This window comes from Heterodontus francisci, chromosome 13 (genome assembly GCF_036365525.1).
Source record: "Heterodontus francisci isolate sHetFra1 chromosome 13, sHetFra1.hap1, whole genome shotgun sequence".
Classification (NCBI taxonomy): Eukaryota; Metazoa; Chordata; class Chondrichthyes; order Heterodontiformes; family Heterodontidae; genus Heterodontus; species Heterodontus francisci.
In genome coordinates this window covers 79,857,250-79,884,095 of record NC_090383.1, presented here as the reverse complement: position 1 = coordinate 79,884,095, position 26,846 = coordinate 79,857,250, and the positions used below count along the sequence as shown (strand labels likewise).

General features: G+C 43.2%; 1 protein-coding gene across 1 annotated transcript in view; it reads left to right on the top strand.

Moving 5' to 3' along the window:
- ush2a (Usher syndrome 2A (autosomal recessive, mild)) overlaps positions 1-26,846 on the top strand; it is a 1,262,450-nt gene that overhangs the window by 298,026 nt on the left and 937,578 nt on the right. The window lies entirely within an intron of this gene.

The following is a 26,846-nucleotide window of genomic DNA, read 5'->3' as shown; positions in this document are numbered from 1 at the left end:
AAGAGAGTGTGGGAAAATGGCGCACTGACACGGAACACAAAAGTCCGAGTGTATCAGGCCTGTGTCCTCAGTACCTTGCTCTACGGCAGCGAGGCCTGGACAACGTATGCCAGCCAAGAGCGACGCCTCAATTCATTCCATCTTCGCTGCCTTCGGAGAATACTTGGCATCAGGTGGCAGGACTATATCTCCAACACAGAAGTCCTTGAAGCGGCCAACACCCCCAGCTTATACACACTACTGAGTCAGCGGCGCTTGAGATGGCTTGGCCATGTGAGCCGCATGGAAGATGGCAGGATCCCCAAAGACACATTGTACAGCGAGCTCGCCACTGGTATCAGACCCACCGGCCGTCCATGTCTCCGTTATAAAGACGTCTGCAAACGTGACATGAAATCGTGTGACATTGATCACAAGTCGTGGGAGTCAGTTGCCAGCATTCGCCAGAGCTGGCGGGCAGCCATAAAGACAGGGCTAAATTGTGGCGAGTCGAAGAGACTTAGTAGTTGGCAGGAAAAAAGACAGAGGCGCAAGGGGAGAGCCAACTGTGCAACAGCCCCAACAAACAAATTTCTCTGCAGCACCTGTGGAAGAGCCTGTCACTCCAGAATTGGCCTTTATAGCCACTCCAGGCGCTGCTTCACAAACCACTGACCACCTCCAGGCGCGTATCCATTGTCTCTCGAGATAAGGAGGCCCAAAAGAAAGAAAGGTGGGGGTCCAGACATCCGGTAGGAAAGCCAGGGGAACCCCGCTCTGGCCGTTTTTTTTATTTTCTCATGGAATGTGAGAGTTGCTAGCAAAGTCAGCATTAAATGGCCCATCCCTAATTGCCCATGAGAAGGTGGTGCTGAGCCACCATCTTGAACCGCTGCAGTGCATTAGCATAGGTAAACCCACAGTGCTGTTAGGAAGGAAGTTCCAGGCTTTTTAACCCAGCGACAGTGAAATGGCAATACAGTTGCAATTGAGGATGGTGTGTGGCTTGGAGGGGAACTTTCAGGTGGTGGTATTCCCATGCATCAACTGCCCTTGTCCTTCTAGGTGGTAAAGGTTGCGGGTTTGGAAGGTGCTGTTGAAGTCTTGGCAAGTTGCTGCAGTGCATCTTATATAGGGCACACACTGCTGCCACTGTACACCAGTGGTAGAGGGAGTGAATGTGGTGGATGGGGTGCCATCAAATGGACTGCTTTGTCTTGAATAGTATAGAGCTTCTTGAGTGTTGTTGGAGCTACACTTTTTTATTGTATTTTATTTATACTAACCCTACAGTAATCCCATATTTCCTACCACCTACCTACACTATGGGCAATTTACAATGGCCAATTTACCTATCAACCTGCAAGTCTTTGGCAGGAAACCGGAGCACCCGGCGGAAACCCACACGGTCACAGGGAGAATTTGCAAACATCGCACAGGCAGTACCCAGAATCGAACCCGGGTCCCTGGAGCTGTGAGGCTGCGGTGCTAACCACTGTGCCACAGTGCCGCCCTTATCCAGGCAAGTGGAGAGTATTCCATCACACTCCTGACTTGTGCCTTGTAGATGGTAGACAGGCTTTGGGGAGTCAGGAGATGAGTTACTCACTACAGAATTCCCAACCTCTGATCTGCTCTTGTAGCCACAGTATTTACATGGCTGGTCCAGTTAATATTCTGGTCAATGATAACCCCGAGGTTGTTGGTGGGGAATTCAGCGATGGTAATGCTATTGAATGTCAAGGGGAGGTGGTTAGATTCTCTCTTGTTGTTCAGGCCTTGCTTCATATGAACACAGACTGCTTCAGTATCTGAAGAGTCAACAATGGTATTGAACACTATGCAATTTTCAGTGAACATCCCCACACCTGACCTTATCATGGAAGTCATGATGGAGCAGCAGAAAACGGTTGGGCCTAGGATACTACCCTGAGGAACTCCTGCAACAAAGTCCTGGGCATTAAATGTTTGGGCTCCAACAAACACAACCATGGATAACAAAGGAAGTTAAGGAGAGTATCAAATCAAAAGCAAAGGCGTACAAAGGATTGGGAATTTTTTAGGAACCAGCAGCGGATGACTAAAAAACTAATAAAGAGGGAGTAAATTGATTGAGAGTAAATTGACAAGAAATATAAAAACAAGCAGTAACAGCTTCTACGGGTATATAAAAAGGAAGAGAGCTAAAGTAAGTGTGGGACCCAGCAGATTGGAAAACCCTATTCAAGAGAGGGAGACAGCAGAAAACTGTAGACCAGTTAGCTTAACATCTGTCATTGGGAAAATGCTAGAGTCCATTAAGGAAGAAATAGGTCATTTAGAAAAACATAACACAATCAAACAGAGTCAACATGGTCTTATGAAAGGGAAATCATGTTTTACAAATTTATTGGAGTTCTTTGAGGATATAACAAGCAGAATGGATAAAGGGGAACCGGTAGATGTCGTGTATTTGGATTTTCAGAAGGCTTTCGATAAGGTACTACATAAAAGGTTATTGCACAAAATAATAGCTCATGGTATTGGGGGTAATGTGTTGGCATGGATTGTGGATTGGCTAACGCACAGCAGGCAGAGAGTCGGGATCAATGGGTCTTTCTCAGGTTGAAAAGCCGTAACCAGTGGGGTGCCACAAGGATTAGTCCTTGTGCCTCAACTATTTACTATCTATATTAATGACTTGGAGAGAGGGACAGAGTGTAGTGTATCCAAATTTGCTGATGATACAAAAATAGGTGGGAAGGCATGTTTTGATGATAACACAAAGAATCTGCAAAGGGATATAGATAGGTTAAGTGAGTGGGCAAAAACTTGTCAGATGGAGTTCAATGTGGGAAAGTGTGAGGTCATCCACTTTGGTAGGAAGAATAAAAAGACAGATTATTATTTAGATGGAGAAAGACTACAAAATACTGCAGTACAGAGGGATCTGGGTGTTCTTGTACATGAAACACAAAAAGTTAGCATGCAGGTGCAACAAATAATTAAGAAGACAAATGGAATTTTGGCCTTTATTGCTAGGGGATTAGAGTTCAAAAATAGGGAAGTCTTGTTACAACTATACAGGGTGTTGGTGAGGCCACACCTGGAGTACTGCGTACAGTTTTGGCCCCCGTATTTAAGGAAGGATATACTGGCATTGGAGGCAGTTCATAAAAGGTTCACTAGGCTGATACCTGGGATAAAGGGGTTGTCTTATCAAGAACGGCTAAACAGGTTAAGCCTTTATTCATTGGAGTTTAGACGAATGAGGGGTGATCTTATTGAAACATATAAGATTCTAAGGGGATTTGACAGGGTAGATGTTGGGACTATGTTTCCACTGGTGGGGGTATCTTGAACTAGGGGACATAGTTACAGAATAAGGGGTCACACATTTAAAACTAAGATGAGAAGGAATTTCTTCTCTGAGGGTGGTGAATCTCTGGAATTCTCTACCTCAGAGTTGTGGAGGCTAGGCCACTAAATGTATTTAAGGAGGAGGTAGATAGATTTTTGAAATCTCAGGGAGTCGACGGTTATGCGGAGCAGGCCCAAAAGAAGAGTTGAGGCCTGGGACAGATCAGCCATGATCTTATTGAATGGCGGGGCAGGCTTGAGGGGCAGAATGGCCTACTCCTGCCCCTATTTCTTATGTTCTGACCATCTTCCTTTGTGTTATGTATGACTCCAACCAGTGGAGAGTTTTCCCCCGATTCCCATTGACTCCAGTTTTGCTAGGGCTCCTTGATGCTGCACATGATCAAATGCTGCCTTAGTGTCAAGTGCAATCACTCTCACCTCGCCTCACCTCTTGAATCGGAGGGTAAGGGCGGGGGTTGATGTTGCTGTGGGGCGGCCATTGACATCCGGGGGGCCCTTCATGGGCCACAGAGTGCCTGATCAAGAGGGCCTAGTCTCCCCCAGAGCCGGCAGTGTGGCCTCCAGGCTTTATCTGGCGGTCCCCACGTGGTGGAGGGCCTACCTGTGGCTGATAAAATAACAGCGGCAACAGGAAGAGGCCCTTAATTCGCCACATGCCACACTCCGCCCTCCCTCCTGATTTTTTGCTCGTCTACCGCCTCTGAGCCCACTCCTGAAGGCCCCATTAAATTCCACCTGTGGTCTCTTAGGAAACCATATATGTTTACAGCATAGAAAGGGACCATACAACCTACATTGGATCTTTCGTAGAGCAGTTTACAACTAATTGTCCCATTCGTATTTTTTTGAATATGTCACCAAGATAGTGGATGAGGAAGCACAGCAGATACTGTCTATCTAGTCTTTCAAAAAGTTTTTGATAAGACACCAAATAAGGTGCTTCTCTACAAGCTTGAAGCCCTGGATATTAGTGGAAATCTACTGCACTGATTAAGAACTGGCTGAAAATGGTTCTAGATGGATTTGAAACTGTTTGGGGGTTGGTCACCAGTGATGTTCTGCAGGGATTGGTGGTAGGACTGTTACTGTTTACTGGTTTTATTAATGAGTGTTGGAGAAATGATCTACAAGTTCGTAGATGATACAAGGATATGTGCAAGTGTAAGCACTGTAGGCGATGCTCAATGATTACAAGCAGATCTAGATCTAGATTGGGCCTGTTACTGCCAAATGATGTTTAACTTAGACAAGGGAAGTGTTATGTATATGGGCAGAGCGAATGTTGAATGCACATACACCCTTCAGGGAAAAGAACAAAAGCCAAAGGAGAAAGAAAGAGATGTGGGTGTTTTAGTGCATAGATCTCTAAAGATTCCTGACAAATGATGTGAAGCAATAGCTAGGGTAGACAAGGTGCATTTACAAGACAATACACTAAAACAAAGCACACTATTTTATCCTTGTACAAGTCCTTGGTTAGCCCTCAGTTAGAATACTGCAGCCAGTTTTAGTTTTCTATTCACTATTCAGGTGATATTGCGACTTTGGGAATAGTGCAGAGAAGGGCCACAGGTGAGGTATCCTGGACAAATTTTGATAGCCTAGGAGGATTGGAGAGGAATATTGCACATTTTTCCCCTAATTGTCCTGGATTTTTATCTGTTTACATTTCTCCCAAAAGATTATATGGCTTCTGGGAGGGGTGGGAAGTGTATGTATTATGATGCATAAGACATCACATGTGTGGGACTGGCTGGAAGGACTAGTAGATCTTTTCCTGTCCATCATTTTTCATATATTAGTATGAGTTTGAAGTCTATTTCTGGGTTAAACAAAACATTGAAGGTACTTGTAGACCGGTTCAGTCTGCACAAGCATCCAGGGAGGGGAATGGAGGTAATGGTGTGGAGCTTTCGGCCGTGGTCATAAACAATGGCTTCGGTCTTCTCAATGTTCAATTGTAGGAAATTTTGGAATATTCGTGAATTAATATCAGACAGGAAAACTGAGAGTATGTACGTGATTATGGGGATGAACAATGTGGAGTAGGGGATGGGAGTGGTTGAGAAATGAAGCTGGGTGTCATCAACATACAACTGGAAGCTGACCTCCTTATGTGGATGATATCACCAAAGGGCAGTGGGCAGATGAGGAAGTGAAGAGGACCAAGAGCGGATTCTTGGTAATCTCCTTAGGTAACCATGTGGCAACTGGAGAAGAAGCTTGCTGGAGATCAGCTATCTGCATTGGGACAAATAGGAGTAGAAACATGCAAGGGGAGTTCTGGTAAACTGGATCTTGGAGGAGATAATGTGGAGGATGATAGGATGATTGCCAACGTTGAACATTGCCAAAGATCTGGAAAGAAACTTTGGAATAAAGTGCCACGGTCACACAGAGGATTGGGGAAATTTTAATCTGGAGGATTGAGTGGGTGGGGGGGGGGGCAGTGGTGGATGTTAAATCTGGCAAAAATGCAAGCACTTTGGAAAGCTGGCTCCAGTCCATCGACTTCTGTCTTTAACTCGTATGTGACAAGTTGGTTCCACGCAACCCACTTGGGAGAAGTGGGTTGCTTATTAACATATAGTAATCGCACAATTAGGGCTATCTTTTAACACAGTTTTAAGTTTAACATTGCATCCACGGGTCTCCCAGGCTTCCTAAAACTCACTATTAAAAGCAAGGCAAGAATACATCAGTTGATGTTTACAACTCATGGAACTACGACACTAAACTTTAAGTATTTACAGCTGCTTTCTTACTTACTGGGCAGAATTTTCTGCATTTATACCCTGTCAGAACAGTGGAAACATTTGCTGGTCAGGGACCCCATTCACTAATTGGCGAGCTTTTCAGAGGTTCTTTTCTAGAGCCACAGTAATTATTACCTTATTTTCAGGTTCCCTGACAATCAAGGAGGGTAGTCAGGATGACACACCAAAACCAGCAATGAACGATCTCTACTTAAAGGATCCCTGGCAAAGCTCACAATGGTAGCGCTGTGTGAAGCATTCAAGATACCGGTGGGAAGGAGTAAACTGCTGCAGAATGGAGGCAACACGTGGGAATGCTCCCCCCCCCCCCCAACCGGTTCTCAGACCCGGCCCTGGAGGTCATGTTGAATGCACTGAGGGCAAGCCTACTATTGAGAGGCTTGTGGCTGGACAGCAGAGAGGGCAGCAGTAGAGAAGGGAACAGCACAAAGGGCAGCAGTAGACATGGGATCAGCAGAGGGGAGCAGCAGAGGGATGGACATCACAGGAGGCACTACTTGCAACACAGGGTATACAGGCAGAGGCTGAGTTTCCTTAACATGTTGGAACAGCAGTGTTTCAGGAGGCTCAAGTTGTCAGTTCAAGTGGTGGCAGACATCTGCAGCCTGCTAGGAAAAGAGATCTGCTCCCTGATAGACATGGTGGCCACACATTACCAGTAGAAATCAGTAACCTTTTTCCTCCGAATCCTTCCAAGGACTCTGCTGGAGATACATTTAGGATCTCCCAGTTGGCAGCCCACAAATACATAAGGTAGGTGATTGATAGCTTGTTTGGCAGGGCCAGCAATTATCTGAATTCCATCTGCAACAATGCCAGTCAGAATGGAATAGATTTTGTTTTCAGTTGGGTTTCGTGGCAGGGGGGTGGGGGGGTGGTGGCGGAGGGGCTGGAGAATTGGAGCGGCAGTGGCCGCCATGGTGTCCGATGCCGGGATTGCCAGGCCCGATCTTCCTGGTGGTGGTGAGGCTCTGTGGTGGCACCTCCGCCGTTCTGCAACGGGACCCTTCTTTAAATATCTAAAATACCAATGTGCATAAATTGAAATTTAATTTGCCGCAATTTTACCTTCAGTTCCCAAACTTGAGCTCGTCTTGCGGCACTCACATCCCTTCACTTTCCCATCCAGGAGAAGCTGGTGCCACCGAGGTGGTGAAGGGGTCAACTCTGCTTGATTTGTATGGGGAAGGGGGGAAGGGTTAACACTGCATGATGTTGAACTGTTTGGAGGGCTGACAGCCTTTTAAAAATGGCACCAACACCTGCTCCTGCATCAGGTGATGTCGTGAATCGCATCACCAGTGCCGCCCGCACCACATAGTTTTAGAGGACGGCCGCCGTCAATGTGTGAAGTGGCCGCCCACCATGTAATCGCGGCAGCGCGGGACGGGCCGTCATTTTCTGCACCCACTGCCACTCCCGGCGGTGGGACAGCAAAATCCAGCGCAATAAGTGGGCACTCAGGTCTGTATCTCTGGCTGGCTTCCCACAGGTATAGGTCATCATCAACAGCACGCACATGGAAATCCTTGCACCTACAGATCAACCAGGAGATTTTGTGAACTTGCAGGGCTTCCACTCCATCAATGTACAGCTGATGTGTAATCACAGAAAGCTATTTCTGCAGGTGTGTGAAGATTCCTGGGGAGCTGCCATGATATTTTTATCATGTGGCTGGAAAGCACCCTGATTTTTTTTATTTAGAGTCATAAGCACATTTAAGGGAAGAGACAAGGGATACCCACTTCAAACTTGGCTGATGACACCTGTCAGAAACCTGAACAATGAAACCCAACAGCACCACAATAAATGCCATCTGATCACGGGATGTGTGACCAAATGAACGATTGGCATGCTGAAGTTTCATTTCAAGTGCCTAGATAGATCTGGATGTACCAACCAAAGTCTACAGAATGGTTGTGGCATACTGTGCTTTACACAACATTGCACAGTGGCGAGGTTTGGACCTGCAAGAGAAATAAGGCACAGAGCAGAGCTCCTCAGCAATGATTCTGAGAACAAGGTGAAAGAAGATGAGGAAGACAAGGAAGAGGAAGATGGTGAAGAGAGTGCCATTCCAGCTGTTCACAGTGATGCCTGGGATAGCCTTATCAAACCAAGGAGGCAATGGGTGAGAAGTGGAAGTGCTTCATGCCCCGCTTTGCCATCAGCCCTTTCATGGATCAGCCACATTTCACATCCACCACTTTGCTAGAGAACGCTTTGGTACAGATTTGCGTGACACTGTAAGGCCAAGGCTAATGTACCTAGCATTCAGTTAAGGTGGCAGCCATGTTGACATTCAGTGGGTTGGATTTTGTTCTTCCTCAGGTGTTGGGTTTCATGGCGGGGGGTGGCCTAAAGATGGCTCTGGATGAGGCCTACCATGGACCTCGACACCAGGAGGGCCTGGCCCAATCCTTCCAGCAGGCAGCGAGGCTCTGTGCTGGCCACCCGCCACCCCCATCCCCCACCTCCTGCCGCTGGGTGACGGCCACAATTTAAATATTCAAGTAAATAAAATGATTAAATTTTAATAGACTTACCTGCAATCCTGAGGGCCCACCATGATTTCCGGCGCAGCAGCCGGCACTCCTGCATCTTCAGATCCCTGTCTGGCGAAACGCAGCGCCACACTGGTGGGGATGGGGTGGAGGTAAGTTTGTCAATGTGGGGGGAATGGAGTCAAATATACATAATGGGTGTGAACCTTAAACTTTCTGCAGTGTGGGGGAGAAGGCCAGATGTATAAGGTAAGTGTTTTGGGATAGGAAAGGGCAAATAGTTACTGTAATTGTTATTCGGGGGGTGGGAAAGGGGCATTAGAAATGTATTTAATTTTGTGGGGTAGGACTTAAAGATTTTAAATTGAGTAGCAGGGCTGGCTGCCCTTTAAAAATGTGGCCGGCGCCTGCGCACAGGCAGCTGACACCATTGCCGGGGAGACAGACCGCCCACCCCTCCCTGAGATTGATGGGGAGGGGGGTGGTGGGCGGGCTGCCCCAGCTATTTATATGAGCCACCGCGCTTAAGATTGCAGCGGCTTTTTGGCGTGTTTTTTGAGGTCACTGCCGAGATCGGCGAAGGGCTCTTAAAATCCAGCCCAATGTGTGCATGGCCTTGTTCAAAGCGTGTATGGACTCATTTGATTGCAGCATTTGATGCTCCATGGAACAGGTCACTCTATCCATAGAACAACACATCATTGCAATGCCCTGCGACATCAACTCACTCATGGTTGAGGTGGACTTTTCCATTCTCTTTGTAATCATGGTCAGTGTGCTTGGAAGGCCTGCCAATACATCAAGCATTCTCTGCTGCTGCTCAGTGATTCTCCTTTTTGTCGATGGCCTTCAGGGTGCAGCATCTGTAGGAAAGCTCGCTCCTCTGACAAATGGGTTCCTGACCCGCTGCCATCCTACCACCACTTTGAGCAGGTCTATTTCAATAAAATTCTGGCCTTTATAGCTACAAAACCATACTTCCTATTGCTGGTCTTTTCATCACACTGTTTTTATGAGCTTTTCCATTGTAGATTTTTATATCATGTTTAATGGAAATTGCCTATGTAAACTCGTCACCCTATAATTTCTCAATTTGGCTACCAGTTGGCATTGTATTATCCTTTCACCATAAATCCCTCAAAAAGCTTTATGAAAAAATTTAATTTGAACATTTTTCACTGATATTTTTCTCAGTAATTAAAACTTCCAATGCGGGTGTAAACCGAATTTTAAAAATACCAAAAACATTGGCTATTCCATCATAGCCTCAGATTTCTCTATTTAATTGCCTTTTCTATCTATTAATGTCTTCATTAAAGTCTTCATTTGAAGATCTCAACCTGTTGCAAAAGGCTGTGTTTGGACTTGATGTGGTGGAAAAGCAAAAATCAAAATGGGTGCAGAATATATTCCCTGTACCTGAATGGTAAGGCCCAAGGTAACCCCCGATGTTGAGCCTCAGGCCCCATTTCAGTGGAATGAATGTGGTGCTAACAGCTAGTCAACGAAGAGTAAAACAAGATCGGGCTGCTGCCTATATTGCAGTGGCCTGCGGGTAAATGAAGGCTTGGGGTTGGGAGTTCAGAGACTGGGGCGGGTGACGCATGGTGGGTGGAGGGGAATAACAAGCCTGGGAGGAAGATCAGAAACTGGCGGGGGTAGTGGCGGCCTGCGTTCTTTAATTGTAGATTTGGGAAGAGCATACCAGCTCCACCTGACTGCACATTCAAGTAAGTAAATTTCAGAAACTTTCTTTTTTGTTGGCAGTTGGTTCCGACGTCTGGTCTTGCAGCCAGCTATAAAAGCATCTTGGCAGCAGCCAGTAAAGTGGACACATGCTGCATAATGCACTCCTGGTGATCACGCACTAATTATACATTAATAGAGTGGAAGCACTTATGATTCATGAAGGCAATGGACTTGGGGGGAGCCTGCAATTGCGTGAGCCCCAGATCCCTATCCTGCCGCTTCCGTTTGTGCATGGAGCAGGTGATGAAAGTATTTATTGTAGGAAATACTACATCAGTTACCATCTTATTTCTAGCATGAACTGCAGACTTACTGATGTTATTGCTATCCACTGTAGAAGCGTGGTAGTAGCTGGAGGCAAAGAATTTGAGGGGTATAGTGACCATGACTGCGATAGGCATGATGTTCAAGCAGTGATAGTTGTTTGCAAGCCTTGTTGCTGGAAGTGACACAACTCTGTCATATCCTCCCGAGAGAAGTGCAGCTTTTTTTATCCACTGTTCCTAATAGAAGTGCAAGTATGTTGTCCTGGGTCTATACACTCTGTTGAGATTCTTGCAAGCACACTTTCTTCTATTTGTTGTACCTACAGCTGCAATTCTGTTAGCTCCTCCACCCTGCTGTTCCTCCTCTTCCTCCTCCCTTTCTTCCTATCATAAAATTGTCCCAGGAAAAAGAAAGGGCATTGTCAGAGGTCCGTTAGAGTTCAGAACATTCTACAACCATTACAGTTGCCCAAGTAGCAACCACCGACCCAGAACCTGAATGATGAGGCTTGCTTTGTGAGCTTTGGGCCCCTTTTCCATTAAGCTGATGGTTTGCAGAGACCATCAGGCAACTTGGCTGGTGAAGTGCGATGGAAGATGTTGTATCGCAGCTGCCCTCAATGAGGAAGGTGGGGTGGCCAGGAAGTGGGAGGCCTATGAGGTCTGCAGATAGCAGTGGCCAGAGGTGGGAGCAGGAGAGATAGCTGTTGGTCAGGGCTAGCTGGGGGAGGGCTAGTGGTGGCCAGGTGGGGAGCAGTGGTGATCGTAGGGGGGTTAGTGACCAGCAGCAGCCAGCATTCCTTCTGACTTTACATTCAGGTGAGTATATTTTAAAAACATACCTGTTGTTTACTACATAATAGGCAGTCCCTTTAAGGATCACCAATTAGGCCCAAGTACGTTTGGTCTTGCTCAGTGCGGGCAAACCAGTCCCACAGTGGGCCCTCAAACAGGTGTTAGACCCTTTATTTGTATATCCATCATTTGCTTCAGGTATGAACGATGCATTCCGATATTTTGGTCTTCATCAATATAGCAGGTGGTGCACATCTGCATGTGTGCTTCCTGCTTGCCATATTGGAGGCCATTTACTATTCGAAAAGCATGTTCTGCATGGCCAAAATTCTAGGCCATTTGGATGTGCAAGCGAAATGTCTTCCAGAACTTTCTAGTGTTTTACCTGAGAGCAGCTTGGGATCCCTTTAAATATCACTAGTAATTGCAGTCACTGGACTTGTTATGTCCATGATTTGTGGATGGAGTCAGAAGCTGGCAGTGGTAATGTGGGATGAGACTAAAATTATGTTGGGTGTTCTGACTGCATCATTTGACTAGACTTGGCATTTATTCATTTGGCTCCACCTGTTTCTGGCAGGAGCTCCGAATGCCTAAGTCCATAAATCCATTACCAACGGATCAGATCTAAGCTCTGCAGTCCTGCCACATCCAGTTGTGAATGGTGGTGGACAATTAAACAACTAACTGGAGGAGATGGCTCCACAAATATCCCCATCCTCAATGATGGGGGAGCTCAGCACATCAGTGCAAAAGATAAGGCTGAAGCATTTACAACAATCTTTAGCCAGAAGTGCCGAGTTGATGATCCATCTCGGCCTCCTGCTGAAGTCCCCGGCATCACAGATGCCAGACTTCAGCCAATTCGATTCACTCCGTGTGATATCAAGAAATGACTGAAGGCACTGGATACTGCAAAAGCTATGGGCCCTGACAATATTCCGGCAATAGTACTGAAGACCTGTGCTCCAGAACTTGCTGCGCCCCTAGCCAAGCTGTTCCAGTACAGCTACAACACTGGCATCTACCCTGCAATGTGGAAAATTGCCCAGGTATGTCCTGTACACAAAAAGCAGGACAAGTCCAACCCGGCCAATTACTGCCCCATCAGCCTACTCTCAATCATCAGTAAAGTGATGGAAGGTGTCATCAACAGTGCCATCAAGCGGCACTTGCTTAGCAATAACCTACTCAGTGACACTCAGTTTGGGTTCCGCCAGGGCCACTCAGCTCCTGACCTCATAACATGGACAAAAGAGCTGAATTCAAGAGGTAAGGTGAGAGTGACTGCCCTTGACATCAAGGCAGCATTTGACCGAGTATGGCATCAAGGAGCCCTAGCAAAACTGAGGTCAATGAGAATCAGGGGGAGAACCCTCCGCTGGCTGGAGTCATACCTAGCGCAAAGGAAGATGGCTGTGGTTGTTGGAGGTCAATCATCTGAGCTCCAGGACATCACTGCAGGAGTTCCTCAGGGTAGTGTCCTAGGCCCAACCATCTTCAGCTGCTTCATCAATGACCTTCCTTTAATCATAAGGTCAGAAGTGGGGATGTTCACTGATGATTGCACAATGTTCAGCACCATTCGTGACTCCTCAGATACTGAAGCAGTCCGTGTAGAAATGCAGCAAGACCTGGACAATATCCAGGCTTGGGCTGATAAGTGGCAAGTAACATTCACGCCACACAAGTGCCAGGCAATGACCATCTCCAACAAGAGAGAATCTAACCATCTCCCCTTGACATTCAACGGCATTACCATCGCTGAATACCCCACTTATCAACATCCTAGGGGCTACCATTGACCAGAAACTGAACTGGAGTAGCCATATAAATACCGTGGCTACAAGAGCAGGTCAGAGGCTAGGAATCCTGCGGCGAGTAACTCACCTCCTGACTTCCCAAAGCCTGTCCAGCATCTGCAAGGCACAAGTCAGGAGTGTGATGGAATACTCTTCACTTGCCTGGCTGGGTGCAGCTCCAACAACACTCAAGAAGCTCGACACCATTGAGGACAAAGCAGCCCGCTTGATTGGCACCCCATCTACAAACATTCACTCCCTCCACCACTGACGCACCATGGCAGCAGTGTGTACCATCTACAAGATGCACTACAGAAACGCACCAAGGCTCCTTAGACAGCACCTTCCAAACCCGCGACCTCTACCAACTAGAAGGACAAGGGCAGCAAATGCATGGGAACACCACCACCTGCAAATTCCCCTCCAAGTCACACACCATCCTGACTTGGAACTATGTCGCCGTTCCTTCACTGTCGCTGGGTCAAAATCCTGGAACTCCCTTCCTAACAGCACTGTGGGTATACCTACCCCAAATGGACTGCAGCGGTTCAAGAAGGCAGCTCACCAGCACCTTCTCGAGGGCAATTAGGGATGGGCAATAAATGCTGGCCTAGCATTTTTTATCCCTGAATGAATAAAAAAAAAAGCCAAGGTCCACCCAAAAACCAGAATGCATGAGTGACCAACAGTAAGTCGTCGCTGCTGTTCCGCACCCAATTATGGTCCTACTACTTCATTGTTTTTACGCACTGACAGGGAGATGGTAACATGAAAATTGCTTCCCAAGTGTCATTCTTCATTTTAATTTGATTTACTTTTAAAAATAAGTTGTATTTTGAATCAAACAGCCTCCAATAATCAACTTTGTCATGTTGACAGTTAAAAAGAGGAAACATATTAATAACAAATGTGGATAAATTTAATCATGTTATTGTGAAATATGTTATTCCTTATTTTATTTTGTTTAAATCTTTATTTTGGACATTAGGGGGTGAACTTTACCTTGGATGGTGGTACAGAAACAACAATAGTGATTCTCTTGAAGTTAATGGAAAAGACAACCGGGTGGAGTATAAAGCAGCTCCCATTCCTATCACCCGTTTTGTGTTACTGCCCAAGACAAATCTCACCGCTTAGAAACTTTACCTACAATGGCAAATTAAAAAAAAAATCAGAGTTTATGGGAACCCTGCTGTGATATACTCTCACTGTAAAGATGAAGTTTTATGCATTTTGATACAAAGAATGAGGAGGAATATAAACTAAATGGTACAAATTTAAGGGAGTGCAGGAACATAGAGACCTGGGATTTTCATGTCCACAAATCTTTGAAGGTGGCAGGAGAAATTGAGAAGGCTGTGAAAAATAAACATATGGGATCATTGGCTTTATTAATAAAGGCATAGAATACAAAAGCAAGGAAGTTATGCTAAACCTTTACAAAACATTGGTTTGGCCTCAGCTGGAATACTGGGTTCCATTCTGGGCACCACACTTTAGCAAGGAGGTCAAGGCCTTGGAGAGGCTGCAGAAAAAATTTACTAGAAATGTGCCAGGGATGCGGGTCTTCAGTTATGTGGAGAGACTGGAGAAGTTGAGATTGTTCTCCTTAGAAGGTTAAAAGGAGATTTCAAAATCATGAACAAATTTAATGGAGTAAATAAGGAGAATCTGTTTCCAGTAGCAGAGGAATTGGTAACCAGAGGACACGGATTTAAGGGGCAGGATTTTTGTTCCCGGGTCCTGATCCCACTCAGTGGCTACCACCAGGAGCCCTGTCTAATTACGGACTGCAGGCGGGCTCCCAAGTCTGGAGGACCAAGAGGAGGCAGTCCAGAACTGGAAGATTGGCAGCCCCATCATCAGAGTTGGACACTGCCGGTGAAGGTAGGAGAACGAGAGGGCGCCTCAAGATAGAGGCACGCTCTGAAGATTTTACAATATTTAAGCATAAAAAGTAGCCACAGCTGCCATGTTGTCATTGTGGAAGGGGAGCCCCTCAACAGGATGGTCTGCGGTCGCAGCTGTGGCCTTCTGACAATCGCAGCTGCGATGGAGGGAGTGGGGGGGGGGGGGAAATTAACAGAGACGTCACTGGCCTCCATCCTGCTGCCTCCATCTGTTGATTGTGATCTGGCTACCATCTGGAAAATTCCAGAGAGCGTTGAGTTTTTTTTTCATTTGGTAGTACAGAACCTGAGTATTGCTGAAAACGGAGACATTTTGTCGAAGCTTTTCGTCTTGCACTCATTAGGACAATTTGCAAGCATACCAATGTAAGGGGAAGCAAAAAATGTATACTATATGAGAGGAGAGTGCTGATTGGTTGGCAAGTGGACTCTGGTAGAGGCATTGCCATGGAGAATACATGAGTTTATGGAGACTGACAGTTAACTGCCAAACTTTGTTTGAAATTTAAACCAGGCAGTTTGACTCTGGTCAAGGCATTGCCCTGAGGAATGAACCAGCTGAAACAGGCGCAATGTGTGGACATGTTCTTTCTGTTTGCAAAGAATGGGGCCCTGTCTATTAATATATATAGCTTCCAGTACGCACAAATGCGCCACATTGCGAGCCCTACTGACGATCTTAAATTGGTTGTCAAAGTAATTCTTAGCACACTGAGGATTATTTAGCAAATGTTGTCCAATCGCGGAATCGCATCTATTATTGGACATTGCGTTTTGAGTTTTGCTAGCACGGACTGGTTGGGTACGGTCTGTCCCTTGCCCGTTGCGAACGGCAGAAGAGACATGTTGTTTGTTACGATCTGCCAGTCTTTGGGACGTACGGCCTATATACCTACTATCACACCGGCATTGAAATTCATAAATCACATTACTCATTTGTGTGACAGGCAAAATGTCTTTTTGGCTTGACGGCAGCATCCTGTTAGTGGTGAGCACCACACGTGTTGCTACTGTACAGTAGCAGTGTGAAACAGCTAGCATCACCGGTTGCTCAAATCTTTGGGATACATTATGTAACACTGGTGGGGAGGGGTGCAGCAGTGAAATTCTCAGGACGGGAGGGGGGAGCGGTGAAAACTGATCTGATTCAATTGGCTGAGCGAATGGTGGGAAGGGGTTGAAGGGCAAAGAGTGCAAAGTTTGGGGTTGAAAGGTCGGGATTGCAAAAATGGTTTGTTGGTGGGGAGAGGGAAATAAATGTATTGGTTTATGATTGAGGGGGGGGGGTGTGGGTGGAAGAGGGAATTTGATCTGTACTTTAATGTTTTTATAGAAATTGAAGGTATTGGTCACTTTAAAAATTACAATTGCCGGTAAGGGCTTGCAGTCCTTTAAAAGTGGTGCTTGCGCAGTGGCGCCGGATGCCATTGCAGGGTATGGAGCGTCCTCCATTTAAATGAGCCACTGTGCGAAATATCGCAGGGGCTCAGAGACGGATGATCCGCGCGGGCAGACTACCGAGATCAGAGCGCACTGCCGTGATTTGCGACGCGCTCATAAAATTCAACCCATTAGTCAAAGAAACACAAAGAGGCATTGCACATTAGTCAGAGAGATCCAGAGCATCTTCAGTCCCACTTTATGCATGGCCTATCTTCTAAGTTATTCAGTATCTCTTGAGCATTGCACAGCAGCTGCCAAAATAACATAGTAACAGCACTTAAGTCAGGATGTCCTCTACAGATTCATAATGCAGCCATTAGAACTAGAACTATCATATTGACTGAATAGTTCAGGATTGATGAGGTTACCAGATTTTTGTCAAAGAATTTTCCACCTTTTGTCATATTTCAATACTGTTTTTGTTGTGATAGTATTACATCCATACATAACAGTCATTTGTGTAATTGTGTACTAAATACTACATTGTAACAATTCACTAGAATATAATTGATTATTGGTTGAATAATTAGCCAGAGTATTCTAATTGATTGCATAATAAAGATTTAGTTTTGTAAAACCAATATATTATTGCAATTTTTGGAATCAAAGAGATATGTAATTTGTTCTCCTTGTAATCCAAAAACAGAGCAACTAATTTCCAAATAGTTGTCTTTCTTTTTCGAATGATAGTGTGTTTTTTCCTACATGATGAATGCATTTTGTTGCTTCTTGCCAAGAACAAGCCCTTCATTATAACATTCAGTTTCTGGAGGCACACTAAAAAGAAGAAATAATTATGCAAATGCAGTATTCCAGATTAATAAAACCACATTACTGAGCACCTTTGTTTCTGTCCTTCAATTAGTTTTCAGCTTTGAATTCAATTTCATTTGCGCATTAAACTACTGACTTGATGTATGGACTCATGAATCTAAGGCTGTTGCCAGGAATTTAAAAAATCAAAAATGTGCACCAAGCACTGGAAATCAGTTGAAATGAATTAGTTCCACCTTTGACTAGAACACTTGAACAGTGTTGGAATTCTCTGATGATTCATCCTTGTTAATTATATGATCATTTATTTCAAGGAGATGGACACTATTTCAGATGTAGTAGTACAGAATCATCTGAGGTATTTTAAGATGAAAGAAAGCAGAATAATCCTTGAGCAATACAGTCATGGGTGAATTATATGGTTCTTTTTACCCATACGGGAATAAAATTAAATATATTGTACATGTCACATACATTTTAATCTTTAAAATGCATTATTTCTAATACACAGGTCACATCAAAGATTTTTAATATTTCATTTCTCAAAATTAAAACTAGTCTACAGGTAAAAAAGGGTGCCTCAGAAAGCAGTCCACATAATAGCTAACAAGACCCTACTATAAAAAAGCCATTCCTGCTGACTGTCTCCATTCCTGTGTGAAAGAAGCGATGGAATTTCCCGTGCTGATGAACTGAATAGGGAGTCGGGCCAAAATATTTCAAGTTCCTCAAATAAAACCAAAATACTGCGGATGCTGGAAATCTGAAATAAAAACAGAAGGTGCTGGAAATACTCAGCAGGTCAGGTAGCATCTGTGGAGAGAGAACCTCAAAGTTGGGTTGTTAAATTGGATTAAAATAGAAGTTCTGCTGTACAACAAAAAGAAATGAACCTGCTCCCAAAGAAGAGCTTAAAGCAGACCCAAGCTTTTACTTTTACTATATACCACTTTGCAATTTCACAAGATTTTGAATTTGGCAGGTTGGATTTGAGTCGAACTGTTCCAAAAATCCAAACTACTACTTCTAAAGTCACAGAGAGAATTTGCCCCAAAGTCTACTGGATGGGTACAGACAACATCTTACAAAATGTCACAATGAAACCCAGTTGTAGAATGTAATAAGTTCCAATTTGTTTTTTGATATGTTAGCAGTTATCTTTAGACAAATATTTCATTCATTCCATTGTATTACATTTTGGTAGTGCTCTCTGCTTTACTTTTTAATAATTCACACAAATACACACACATTTGTTGAGAGCATTATGCTTGATATTCGTGCATTAAGAAAATATAGTTATAATAGCATATGAACTTGAATATACAAAGAAGTAGGGGAGATAATCGGGTAACCTTCTTGCTTCTGGACATTGCAGTGATCTGACTACCTTTTCTAAAATTTGATGGCTATATATTAAAGAAATTGTTAAAAGCAGCAGATGTATACAATATTGGAATATAATGCAAATACGATTGGTGAAGGAAACATGATCTATATGTAATAAAAAATGAAAAGAATATGTTACTGTTCATTAATTTTCAAATCTAGGTAGCATTGTAATGAGAATGTAAGATTGGTCCCAAGGTGACTCACAGACTGGTTGGGTTGTATCTATTAATACATTCAATAACAAATAATAATGTTTGTGAAGATAAGCTGATAATCTATTAATCATAAAGACTGAAATCTTTACCTTCAAATGTATTAAAACAAAACTCCATTTTATAGTTTGTTTGCAGTGTGACTGGAAGATTTAATTGCACAATATTATAAACAATTTATTGTTAATTACAAGCACAAAATTTGCAGTAACATGCTTGCAGATTCTCATGAATCATGCAGCACTCCTAGAGATTTATAACATATATATAAGTGGGATGAATTAGCAGGGTTTAATAACACAGACACAAATCATGCAGAATTCAAGAAGGTTTAATTGATATACTGGAATGTGATGGGCATGAATCACTCAGCCACTGAACAGTACTGTAACATATGGTCAGCTCAATATGCTGCATCTTAAAATGGTTAGTATACTTGGTATACTGTTGGTTTCCAGAAACATTTTACACCAACTTGGCATTGTGATTAAAGCAAAAAGAAGTGATTTTTTTTTTTAGAAATCACATTTCATTTTGCTTTTAGCACAATGCCAAGTTGGTGCAGAAAAATTAAATATCTATATATATATTTAGTTGCAGTAAGAGCATTTTTTTTATCTGATGGTACAGATTGGAAAGGATCCTGATGAATGGAGGTGATGAGTTTTAAATCTTTCCAATCTTTATGTCTGTTTGTGTACATAGTAACACTTATTATTAAAGTGATGCCTCCAATAGCTTGAATAACCATCTGTTCATCCCAGAACATCAACATCTGCAGTGGATTCTAGAAATGTGGTTATACCCAATGAACTGAAAGAGAGAAAGAGAAATATTTGACCTACCAATCCTATAGTTGATTCCAAATAATACCCAAAAACATCTATATAAAATGCACATATCAAGCACAATAGATTAATTATTCAAAAAACAAATAAAGTTTAAATCAGACGTGTGTTTGACATTTAAACTTTTTAGTATTAGAAATGTAAGGAATTATATGAAATCATTACACTACATATTTTTCTTAATACCATCATTGTCTGCAAGTAATAGAAACCACCACTGCATTTTGTTGGACATCTGCGATTTGATATCCTGATATAAACCTTCAAACACTGAATACCTTTTTACACTTTCCTTTAAACCATATGAACAGATATTTAGTTCTGAATTATTCTAATTTCGCATTTGAGGGGGTTTATATTATGTGGCTTGTGTCACCTGTCTTAGTATTTTTCTGTCTATGTGTGAATATAGATATGATATTTTAAAGCACTTTATCTGATTTTTTAAAAAAGCAAACTACAATCTTTTGACAGCAATATCAAAAAGTAAAAATGCAATATGCACCTCATTTTATTGAAACAATCTTTGAAATTTGTCTTTGGAACATTCAGCATTTTAATATGTACTTAAACAAAATTAACATTAAAATATTCTTCTATTTATATCTCCATCTTAAGTTTGGTGCTTCTAAAATCAGTTAAGTAACAGTAATTAAATTTTTAACCAAAACATTTTCAACCATGTTAATGCAGTTACAGACACTTAAGAACACAAAAGTGCTCCATAATATTATTCTATAGAGTGATCGTACCCTCTATCAAAATATCTATTGTGATCTATGAATCTCCTATAAGCAGATACTTGGTTCCTTCCAAAAAAATGATCATGCAGGAAGCTGTCTATGTGTCCTATTCCTGGATCTGTAAATACTGATACTGATAAAGAACCTCAGTGATTTAAAACTCTTTATTGGATTTTCAACAAACTTGATAAATTACTTCCTCTCATCTGCCACAGTTTTTCTTCCTGAAATGGTGGGCTAAAAATCATTGGTGTGTTGGTCAGTGTGTCTGCAAGCACGATGCCCTTGAGCATTAATTTGCCACCTCATTGTCTTAAAACTTTTCTTGTAAGATCTTTAGAAAACTTGATAAAGGTCTTTCTGTTGTTAGATTTATAGAATTGTTTAAAAACTGGAGTTAGAAGATAGTCAAGTTACAGAAGTATTAGAGTACTAACTTGCAGTGAATGGAGTGGGGCCAATGTTGTTTTAATCTCAGCTCCAACTCAGTTGATGTGAACCATGTTAACCAGAAAGGCACCAAGAGGTGACTGGGAAACTTCCCTATAAGAGGCAGTAAAAATTAGAATGGCAATATTCCATGCTTTCTGGTGTTTAGCTACAGAGGGCATTGAAGGTGGTGTTGAGCAGACCATGCAACTCGGGAACATAAATGTGAAATCTGAGGGAGAAATTGGTGGCTATTTTAAAATTTAAAAAAAATGAAAAAGAAGGTTTAAATAGGGAGATCTGATGCACACTATATGCATTGCCCCTGAAATAATCAAGAGTGCCAAGCCTGCTATACTCTCAGCACTACATGAACTGCTATGCCTGTGCTGGGACGAGGGAGCAGTACCTCAGGACATGCGTGATGCCAATATCATCACCCTCTATAAAAACAAAGGTGACCGCGGTGACTGCAACAACTACCGTGGAATCTCCCTGCTCAGCATAGTGGGGAAAGTCTTTGCTCGAGTCGCTCTAAACAGGCTCCAGAAGCTGGCCGAGCGTGTCTACCCTGAGGCACAGTGTGGCTTTCGTGCAGAGAGATCGACCGTTGACATGCTGTTCTCCCTTCGTCAGATACAGGAGAAATGCCGCGAACAACAGATGCCCCTCTACATTGCTTTCATTGATCTCACCAAAGCCTTTGACCTCGTCAGCAGACGTGGTCTCTTCAGACTACTAGAAAAGATTGGATGCCCACCAAAGCTACTAAGTATCATCACCTCATTCCATGGCAATATGAAAGGCACAATTCAACATGGTGGCTCCTCATCAGACCCCTTTCCTATCCTGAGTGGCGTGAAACAGGGCTGTATTCTCGCACCCACACTTTTTGGGATTTTCTTCTCCCTGCTGCTTTCACATGCGTTCAAGTCCTCTGAAGAAGGAATTTTCCTCCACACAAGATCAAGGGGCAGGTTGCTCAACCTTGCCCGTCTAAGAGCGAAGTCCAAAGTACGGAAAGTCCTCTTCAGGGAACTCCTCTTTGCTGACGATGCTGCTTTAACATCTCACACTGAAGAGTGCCTGCAGAGTCTCATCGACAGGTTTGCGGCTGCCTGCAATGAATTTGGCCTAACCATCAGCCTCAAGAAAACGAACATCATGGGGCAGGACGTCAGAAATGCTCCATCCATCAATATTGGCGACCACGCACTGGAAGTGGTTCAAGAGTTCACCTACCTAGGCTCAACTATCACCAGTAACCTGTCTCTAGATGCAGAAATCAACAAGCGCATGGGAAAGGCTTCCACTGCTATGTCCAGACTGGCCAAGAGAGTGTGGGAAAATGGCGCACTGACACGGAACACAAAAGTCCAAGTGTATCAAGCCTGTGTCCTCAGTACCTTGCTCTATGGCAGCGAGGCCTGGACAACGTATGTCAGCCAAGAGCGATGTCTCAATTCATTCCATCTTCGCTGCCTCCGGAGAATACTTGGCATCAGGTGGCAGGACCGTATCTCCAACACAGAAGTCCTCGTGGCGACCAACATCCCCAGCTTATACACACTACTGAGTCAACGGATCTTGAGATGGCTTGGCCATGTGAGCCACATGGAAGATGGCAGGATCCCTAAAGACACATTGTACAGCGAGCTCGCCACTGGTATCAGACCCACTGGCCGTCCATGTCTCCACTTTAAAGACGTCTGCAAACACGACATGAAGTCCTGTGACATTGATCACAAGTCGTGGGAGTCAGTTGCCAGCGTTTGCCAGAACTGGCGGGCAGCCATAAAGGTGGGGCTAAAGTGTGGCGAGTCGAAGAGACTTAGCAGTTGGCAGGAAAAAAGACAGAGGCGCAAGGGGAGAGCCAACTGTGTAACAGCCCCGACAAACAAATTTTTCTGCAGCACCTGTGGAAGAGCCTGTCACTCTAGAATTGGCCTTTATAGCCACTCCAGGCGCTGCTCCACACACCACTGACCACCTCGAGGCGCTTACCCATTGTCTTTCAAGATAAGGAGGCCAAAGAAAGATATATTAGCTTGCTCTCAAAGTAAGTTGAAAGTTCTGTTAGATATTTCTTCTAAATCTGTAAGTAACTACCTGTCTTTTCAGGCATGAAAACCCTTGAATAATGACAATTCTGGGAATTGTCTATATGACCCCTTTGCACACCTGCAAACATTGATTCCCAAAAGAATGAGTTTTTTTTTTAAAAACCCTCTTGAACTGTATGGGTTTGATTAAGACCATAAAACCAAGGAAGCATTTTACAGCTATCGCCCAGCTGTTCTAGTTAGTGGAATGGCAAAGGATACAAATAAGGTACAGGTAACACAAAGCAGTGCCTAAATAATGTCCTGAATCTAATGTCCCTGAAAGCTTATGTTTTAAAATTTAGGGGTGAAACAGAATGGATGACGAATGCTCGTATATTGTAAATAGAAGTTTTAGTGACCGTAAAATTGGGTTGCTCCAAGGTGCATATGTATTTTCTCAATAACTGTATAAACAGGCATCACCAAACCAGCAATGTTCAGTGCACAGGGTCTATGGTACATGGATGTTCACTAAAAGTAAGTGCCATGCTACTGATTACTCAACTGTCGGTATTTTTATTCCAACTTATCGCCAAGAGGTATTATGCTGCTTTTGGGCATTGCTATAACTGCTTTGCAAATTTTGACATTTAATATTTTAAATTGAAAGAGAGTAAATAATTTTATCAGAGGAAATCAAGTTTGTTAATTATTGGGATGAGGGTGAATCCAGTTAAATTTATTAATGCTGCAAATATCAAATACTATGTGCTGCACAGTACTAGGGTTAGAAGTCACACCAAGACCAGACCTTTATCTATATTGAAAGTGAAATTAAGGCTAAAGTCAATACAATTAAATTTTTTTTCCCAAATAAGTTTCAAAATGTATCAGTTCTCTGCATACTGGAAGCTTCATGGAATAATACTAATGAATTGCACTAACATTGGACACGGCATACACACAACAAACGATGTGGGATTGAAGAAAAATTGACGACATGAAAATAAGACATTGAAGACTTAAGTGAGAAAAATAACTTACTTTTACTTTAACAACTAGGAAAGTATAAGTAAATCAAATATCTACTAACATTCATAATGATATATTTACTTTCATTATCGCATGAAGTAATAAATGTAAAGGAATAGATCATAATATCCTAAAAATTACAAGTGTTTTTTGGGAAATATCTATACAATCAAAATAACACTTTTCATTATTTGACAATTTGTATCTCATTAAAACAAATAGGAACATAGGAGCAGGAATAGGCTATTCAATATGATCATGGCCGATCATCCACTTCAGTACTTTTTCCCCACACTATCCCCATATCCCCTTATGTCATTTGTATTTAGAAATCTGTCAATCTCTGCTTTAAATAGAGATCATTTTTTTATACCTGTCTTCCTGAGATATTTAACATGATTTATATACTAAAATTGTGTTTCCTGGCTTTGTTCACAGATTTACAACTACTGATTGCCAAGCTCTGGGAGGACTTGGCAGTGGAATGATCCTCCAGAGTGTGGTACTCTATAATGGGGCCACTTCATCCACAGGAGAATTAAATGTTGACACAATATTCACTTGTAAAACGTTATTAGGAACACCTGAGATAACTCTGCATGGCTAAAGTTTGGACAAGAATGTGAGAGGGTTCATGGTTGTGAATCAGTGCACTGAGCAGATTGACTAGCGAATCTAGCTCGATTGCATCATATGATGTAGGTATCACCATGACAGTGTGCATCTGGGTGTTGTCTGGAATGGACATTGTCAGTGGTCTGATATACCAGTTGCATACATTCATTTAACAAGTTCTTAGATGACATTGGGATTGTTGAATGAATAGCAACAATCTCTTGAGAATGTCTCCTGGCCTTCCAAGGTTTTTCCAAGAAAGAGTCATGATACTTCCAAAGAAAGGCAAAGATTGTTCTGGTACATTAAACATGATGCCCAATATCTTTTAAATATGACCGAATTTCATTGCTTCCTGATGAGTTTCCATTCTTGCGGACTCACCTGAACACACCCTCGCCCTCAGGAAAATCATGGTAATCTGGGAACATAAAATACCTTCAATAGCTTTGGTGAATACTTCAGAACACTGTGCTTTATAACATGAGTGAAAACTATCAGATTGATAATTTGGCTCAGAAGTACAATAGATACAATATACAATAGATTAGAAAAGCAAAGAGAGGACATGAAAAATTATTGGCAGGTAAAATCAAGGAAAATCCAAAGATGTTTTATCAGTACATTAAGAGTAAGAGGATAACTAAGGAAAGGGTAGGGCCTATCAGAGATGTACAGGGTAACTTATGCGTGGATGCAGAAGATGTGGGCAAGGTTCTTAATGAGGTTTTTTTGTCTCTATCTTCACAGAGGAGAGGGTTGTTGCAGACATTGTAGTTAAAGAGGAGGAGTGTGAAATATTAGATAAGATAAGTATAATGAGAGAGGAAGTGCTTGAGGCTCTGACATCCCTGAAAGTGGATAAATCGCAAGGACTGGATGTTTTGTATCCCAGGCTGTTGAAGGAAACCAGGGAGGAAATAGCGGATGTGCTGAGGATCATCTTCAAATCCTCACTAGATACAGGCGAGGTACCAGATGATTGGAGGTTAGCAAACATTGTACCATTGTTTAAAAAGGGTGCAAGGGATAAGCCAGGTAATTATAGGCCAGTTAGTTTAACCTCAGTGTTGGGTAAATTGTTAGAATCTATTCTGAGGAACAGGATAAGCTGTCACTTAGAAAGGCACGGATGAATCAGGGATAGTCAGCATCGATTTGTTAAGGGAAGGTCATGTCTTACTAACTTGATTGAGTTTTTGAGGAAGTAATAAGGAGGTTTGATGAGGGTAGTGCAGTGGATGTGGTTTACATGGAATTTAGTAAGGCATTTGACAAGGTCCCGCATGGCAGACTGGTCAGTAAAGTGAAAGTCTATAGGATACAGGGGAAGGTGGCAGGTTGGATCCAGAATTGGCTCAGTGACAGGAAACAAAGGGTAGTAGTCGACGGATGTTTTTGTGAATGGAAAGGGGTTTCCAGTGGTGTTCCACAGGGCTCAGTATTGGGTCCCTTCCTGTTTGTGGTGTATGTTAATGATTTGGACTTAAATGTGGGAGGCATGACTGGGAAATTTGCTGATGACACAACAATTGGCCGTGTAGTTAATAGTAAGGAGGAGAGTCGTGGACTTCAGAATGATATCAATGGTTTGGTTGAGTGGGCGGAACAGTGGGATATGGAATTCAATCCAAAGAAGTGTGAGGTGATGCATTTGGGGAGGGCGAATAAAGCGAGGGAATATACAATAAACAGGAGGGTATTGAGAGGTGTAGAAGAAGTGACAGACCTTGGAGTGCATGTCCACTGGTCCCTGGAGGTGGCAGGACAGGTAGAAAGAGTGGTGAAAGAGGCATATGGATTGCTTTCCTTTATTGGCCAAGGTATAGAGTACAAAAGCAGGGATGTGATGCTGGAGCTGTATAGAGCGCTGGTTAGGCTGCAGCTGGAGTATTGCGTGCAGTTCTGGTCACCACATTACAGGAAGAACATAACTGCTCTGGAGAGAGTGCAGAGGAGATTTACAAGAATGTTGCCAGGGTTTGATGGTTGCAGCTATGAGGAAAGATTGGATAGCTTGGGGTTGTTTTCCCTGGAATTGAAGAGGCTGAGGGGTGACTTGATTGAGGTTGCAAAATTATGAGGGGCCTGGATAGAGTAGACAGAAAGGACCTGTTTCCCCTGGCGGGGAGGTCGGTTACCAGGGGACACAGATTTAAGGTGATTGGTGG